At 54.6% G+C, this 6,000-nt stretch overlaps 1 protein-coding gene across 1 annotated transcript in view; it reads right to left on the reverse strand.

Annotated features, from left to right (window-relative positions):
• The window catches only part of SLC52A2 (solute carrier family 52 member 2), a 71,593-nt gene extending 65,796 nt beyond the window's left edge, over nt 1-5,797 (reverse strand). The window contains exon 1 of the mRNA XM_030190256.1: nt 5,727-5,797. The gene's annotated coding sequence lies outside the window, so the exon portion shown is untranslated. The remainder of the gene's footprint in view (nt 1-5,726) is intronic.
• Between the last annotated feature and the right edge of the window lie 203 nt (nt 5,798-6,000).

Here is a 6,000-nt window from a genome sequence, read left to right on the forward strand (position 1 = left end):
GAAACTCCTCAGTATGTCGATATCCAAGCTCCATCCGCAGGACTCAGCACTTAGAGAATTACACCCACAAAGGGACACTCTGCCCAGCTCACCACCGCCGAAACGGGGGAGGGGAATTAACCCAGCTCATCCCCACACAAGTGGGGGAGGGGAATCCGTCCAGCTCATCCCCGCGGAGCGGGGGAAGGACACCACACCCGCCGATGCGGGGGGATCTGGCTTATCCTGCAACCGCGGGAGGAGCTGACTGACCCTAACACCGCCGAAGCGGGAGGGGTACAAAGCTGCCCTACAGCCGCACGAAGCGGGAGGGAGCGCCGGCAGAATTTATGTCTCAATCCAGCCCCGAAAAACGGAGGGGAGAGGAATGCAGCAGCTCACTGTAACACAACTCGTCTCAACTCTTGAAGAATCCAATTGAAAAAACTTGAACACGAAGTCCTCCTGAACAGGAACTGAAGACTAAACTTGAACCTGAAATGCAACCAGAATATAAACAGTACAGATATCTGGGAGGGGCTATGGATTGATCAGCTATGATTAATGGAAAGAAAATTATCAGGTATGATACATAATTTTACCTTCCATATCATCATGCTGCTCAATCCATAGACTGGTGGGATGTACCGAAGCAGTACTCACCCAGGGCGGGACATAGAAATCCCTGACCGCAACACTGAAGCTCCAAACCGGGCCTCCGCCCGAGCAGCCACAGTCAAGCGGTAATGCCTGGAGAAGGTATGGGCCCGATGCCCAAGTTGCCGCCTTGCATATCTCTTCCAAGGAGACGGACCCGGCCTCTGCCATCGAGGCCGCCTGAGCTCTAGTGGAGTGAGCCTTCAGCTGAATAGGCGGCACCTTCCCCACAGCCACATAAGCCGCTGCAATGGCTTCCTTGACCCATCTTGCCACTGTAGGCTTAGCAGCCTGCAGACCCTTACGAGGACCTGCAAACAGGACAAACAGATGATCCGATTTCCGGAAATCATTGGTCACTTCCAAGTATCTGATGATGACTCGTCTCACATCCAGATATTTGAGAGCAGAGTATTCCTCTGGGTAGTCCTCCCTACGAAAGGAAGGGAGACAGAGCTGCTGATTCACAGGGAAGCGAGAAACAATCTTGGGCAGGAAGGAAGGCACTGTGCGAATAGTCACTCCTGCCTCAGTGAACTGCAGAAAAGGCTCTCGACATGAGAGTGCCTGGAGCTCGGAAACTCTTCTGGCTGAAGTGATAGCCACCAAAAAGACTGCTTTCAACGTCAGGTCTTTCAGAGATGCCCTCGACAAGGGTTCAAAAGGCGGCTTCTGCAAGGCTCTTAGCACCAGGTTGAGATTCCACGCAGGCACCACTGAGTGCAGAGGAGGGCGCAGGTGATTAACTCCCTTGAGAAAACGTACCACATCTGGCTGCGAAGCCAGGGAAGCACTGTTGGAGAAGAGCATCTACTCCCAGAGATCGAGGGTCCCGTCCTCTGCTGAAAAAGCGCGGCACTTGGCAATTGGCCGATGACTCCATCAGATCTAGGCTCGGCTGGCCCCAGCGCTTCGTAATGTCCAAGAATGCCTGAGCCGATAACTGCCACTCTCCGGGATCCAAGGTATGGCGACTGAGAAAGTCCGCCTTGACATTCATGACTCCGGCAATGTGGGCCGCTGACAGCTGTTCCAGGTTCGCTTCCGCCCACTGGCATAGATTCATGGCTTCCTTGGCTAGAGGGGCGCTCTTGGTACCTCCCTGGCGGTTGACATAGGCCACAGCCGTGGCATTGTCCGACAGGACCCGTACTGGCTTCAACGCCAGTACCGGGAGGAACTCCGAAAGCGCCAACCGAATGGCTCTGAGTTCCAGGAGGTTGATAGACCACTTTGCCTCTGCAGGAGACCAGAGCCCCTGCGCTGTCCTTCCCAAGCAGTGGGCTCCCCAGCCCATCAAAGAGGCGTCCGTCGTGACGACAATCCACTCCGGGGTCACAAGAGGCATCCCTGCAGACAACTTGTCTGTCTTCAGCCACCAGCTCAGCGCCTTGCGCACTGCTGGGTCCAAGGGAAGGCGCACAGCATAATCCTCCGACACCGGAGTCCAGCGCTGCAGCAGAGAGTGTTGTAGTGGTCTCATATGAGCCCTGGCCCAGGGCACTACTTCCATCGTGGCCGTCATAGAGCCCAACAGCTGCACATAGTCCCAAGCCCGAAGCGGAGAGGCTACTAGGAACTGGTCCACCTGAGCGTGAAGTTTGACAATCCGATTGTCCGGCAGGAACACTCTGCCCACTTGGGTGTCGAATCGAACTCCCAGATACTCCAGGGACTGAGTCGGGCGCAGCTGGCTTTTCTCCCAGTTCATGATCCACCCCAGGGAGCTCAAAAGAGCAATCACTCGGTCCACAGCTCTGCCGCACTCTGCATAAGAGGGGGCTCGAATCAACCAGTCGTCCAGATAAGGATGGACTTGTACTCCTTCTTTTCGCAGGAAGGCCGCGATGACCACCATTACTTTGGAGAAGGTCCGCGGAGCAGTAGCCAACCCGAACGGGAGGGCTCTGAACTGGAAGTGTGGGCCCAGGACTGCAAAACGCAGAAAGCGTTGATGAGGAGGCCAGATGGGAATATGCAAGTACGCTTCCTTGATGTCTAAGGATGCCAGGAACTCCCCTGCCTTCACTGTTGCTATAACAGAGCGGAGAGTCTCCATGCGAAAGTGCCGAACTTTCAAGGCCCGATTGACCCCTTTGAGGTCGAGGATAGGCCGTACAGAACCTCCTTTCTTTGGTACCACAAAGTAATGGAGTAACGTCCTTGCCAAGCTGATTTTCTGGCACCGGAACGACCGCACCCAGGCGGATCAGATTGTCCAATGTCTGCTGCACTGCCACAGCTTTGACCGGAGACTTGCAGGGAGAGAGTACAAACCCTTCTCTTAAGGGTCGGCAGAACTCTAGCTTGTAACCGTCTCTGATGACTTCCAGCAACCAAGCGTCTGAAGTTACCCTGGTCCACTTGCCCAGAAACGAGGACAGGCGTCCTCCAATCTGCACTGGGCCATGGACCAGGACCCCGTCATTGGGTATGAGACCCTGGGGGAGGACCGGAGGGCGCACCTCCGGGACGGCGGTCTCTGCGAAAGGAATGCTGCTTGGGGGAGAAGTTCCTCTTGAAGGAAGAGGGGGCAGAGGAGCCCGACTTGCCCGGGTGGTACCGACGGGCTTCCTGAAACCGTCCTCTGGAGATACCAGGGCGAGCACTGGCCCGAGCCCTGACCTCTGGTAACCTCTTGCCCTTAGATGTGCCGAGATCGGTCACAATTTTGTCCCGCTCGACCCCAAAGAGCAGCTTGCCTTTAAAAGGCAACTTAGCCAGGCGGGACTTAGAGGCGTGGTCCGCAGACCAATGTTTCAGCCAAAGCCACCGCCGCGCAGAGACCTGTCTGAGCCATACCTTTAGCCGAGGCTCTCAAGACATCATACAGTAAGTCTGCCAAATAAGCCAAGCCCGATTCCAGGGCCGGCCAATCAGCACCTCAAGGAAGGATCCGAGGGGGAAGCCCGCTGCCACAATCGTCAGGCACGCCCTGGGCCACGTAGGAGCCGCAAAACTGAGGCCTGCAAACTTAAGGCAGCCCGCCTCGAAGGACGACCTTAAGGCCGCCTCAATCTTCTGTCTTGGGCGTCCTTTAGGGCTGTGCCACCTTCCACGGCAACGCCGTTTCTTAATCACCGCAGTGATTAAAGAATCCACGGTAGGCCAAAGAAAGGCCTCCCGTTCACTTTCCGGCAAAGGATAGAGGCGGGACATAGCCCTAGCCACTTTGAGCTTCGCTTCCGGGACATCCCATTGAGCCAAAATTAAGGTGTGCATGGCATCATGCACGTGGAAGGTTCTAGGCGGCGCTTCGTCCCCCAGCATAATGGCGGAGCCAACAGGGGCCTGAGGGAGAGATGTCCTCTGGAGAGGAAATCTTCAAAATGCTCATGGCCTGCACTAACAGGTTGGGCAAATCCGTCATGAGCAAAAGATCCGCGTCTGCAGAGGGGGGTCATCCGTCGGACCGCGTCGCGAAGCCGGCGGAATCTGTCTCCGCCAAGGAATCCCCAAGAGGACCGGTGGGGAGAACTCAGATACGCTGTCCTCATCTACATCAGAGGGAAACAGAGTCCCGCTAAGGCCCGTGGAATCCACCCGAGGGCGTTTACTTCCGGGGGCCTCAAAGCCCCTTTATCGGACAAGGGAGAAGGGGCCAGCTGTTTGCATAAGGGAAGACCTGATGCAGCAGCAAAATAAACTCGGGGGAGAACCCCCCAGACTGTGCACTTCAGCAGCCTGGGCCACAGCTCTAGACGCACCCTCAACCGGCGCTCGCAAGAGCGGGAGAGAACCATGCTGCGCATCCAAGATGGCGTCCGGCGCAAACCTCCGCGAAGGAGCCGCACGGGAAGAACGCGCTTAACTTTAGCCGCTTTTTTGCCGTCGCCCAAATCAAGGGCGGTCATATGGCATTAACGTCTCCCAGCTCAAGGGCGGCCCAAGAAGAAGCCGTCCGAGCAGAGTGGCCGGCCAAGATGGCGGAGGCGAGCAGCGGGGGATGGGCGTTTATGGCGGGAAAAACCGGCCGCACCGGAGGAAGACCCGGGACACTGACCGGCCTCCGAACTGACAGCCCAACAAGGGGCGAATCAGACTTAAGACCACCCGCATCCCCCGCTAGAAGCGCACACGCGGTCCGGGCGAGGATTCTTCGCGCCCTCCAGCCCTCCGACGCCATAGGGCCACGTGGAGATCGATCGGGGAACCCCCTGCCCGCTATGAAAAGGTAAAAATTACCTGCTTCTCGCTCCGAGCTGTAACGAACTGGTGTCCCAGTGAGTAGCTGCAATAAAAGTTTAAATAAACGTCGAAATAAACGCCCTTAAGGACGTCCAAAATTTTCTTTTTTTTTTTTTTTAACGGAGCCAGCGGGAGGGGGTGAGAAAAGGAGGGACCTGGCGCCACCAGGTTTGCACTTGCTCAAGAAGAGCCCTCAACCCCAGGTAGCTCAACAAACCTAAAAATTAGGCTTGGAGACCTAGCCAGAGCTGCTGTTGTGTGTGACCACCACCTGCTGAGATAGAGAACATACTGAGGAGTTTCCGGCAGCACATATAGGGAGGCAAAAGGATTGCTCTCTATCTCCCCCTGCTGGTAGATGGACACAACCCACCAGTCTATGGATTGATCAGCATGATGATATGGAATACTGTATTGTATCTACATATGGAAAACTTTCCGACAAATTAAAAAAAAAACTGTTAAGTTTAAACAAATCTTTGTCCTTCACCTTTAAAGCACTGCCTATCCAACTGGAACAAAGTTTGACTTTTACAAATGGACCACGCATAGGCAGTCCTTACTTCTACTAATCTTTTACTATTGTTTTCAATAGCGTTCGCTATTGTTTTTGGTGGTAAGCTAGAAAGCCTTAAGACTACACAGTTTCCTGTCCTCAATCTAACATGCTTGCTCATGCTCAGATGATAGATCCCGCCGCACTTCACGCCCGATATGACGGAACGTTGCGTTCCAGTGGGGGAGGATCCAGTAATGTCACGGTGACGGGCCCCGGAACACAAACGAACTTTGAAGGAGTACAGGAAATACTACGGGATAGTAGAAGAGTAATCCACAACGCTATTTTAAACTGTTAACTTGTAAAGGTTTTCTAAGAGGATCCCGCAGTATCTGTCGTTTACCTTTTACCCAGGGACCCTCACTAGTGCTGTCACATAAAGGAATGTCTCGGTGATACGGTAACCGCTTCTTCGCTGCAGATTTCAGCTCGCGATGCTCATGATCAATCCACTTCACGCTGAGGTGGTGAGCGCACGCGCTCACAAAACTGGAGGCTGGAGCGAGACTTGAAAACGCAAAGAGAGAAGGGAACCGCGGCTGGAGATCAAGTAGCAAGTGACAGTGAGTTTGGGTTCACTGCAGCCAAAAGGTAAAAGACGGATACAGCAGGATCCT

Source organism: Microcaecilia unicolor, chromosome 1 (assembly GCF_901765095.1).
Source record: "Microcaecilia unicolor chromosome 1, aMicUni1.1, whole genome shotgun sequence".
In the NCBI taxonomy this organism is placed as follows: domain Eukaryota; kingdom Metazoa; phylum Chordata; class Amphibia; order Gymnophiona; family Siphonopidae; genus Microcaecilia; species Microcaecilia unicolor.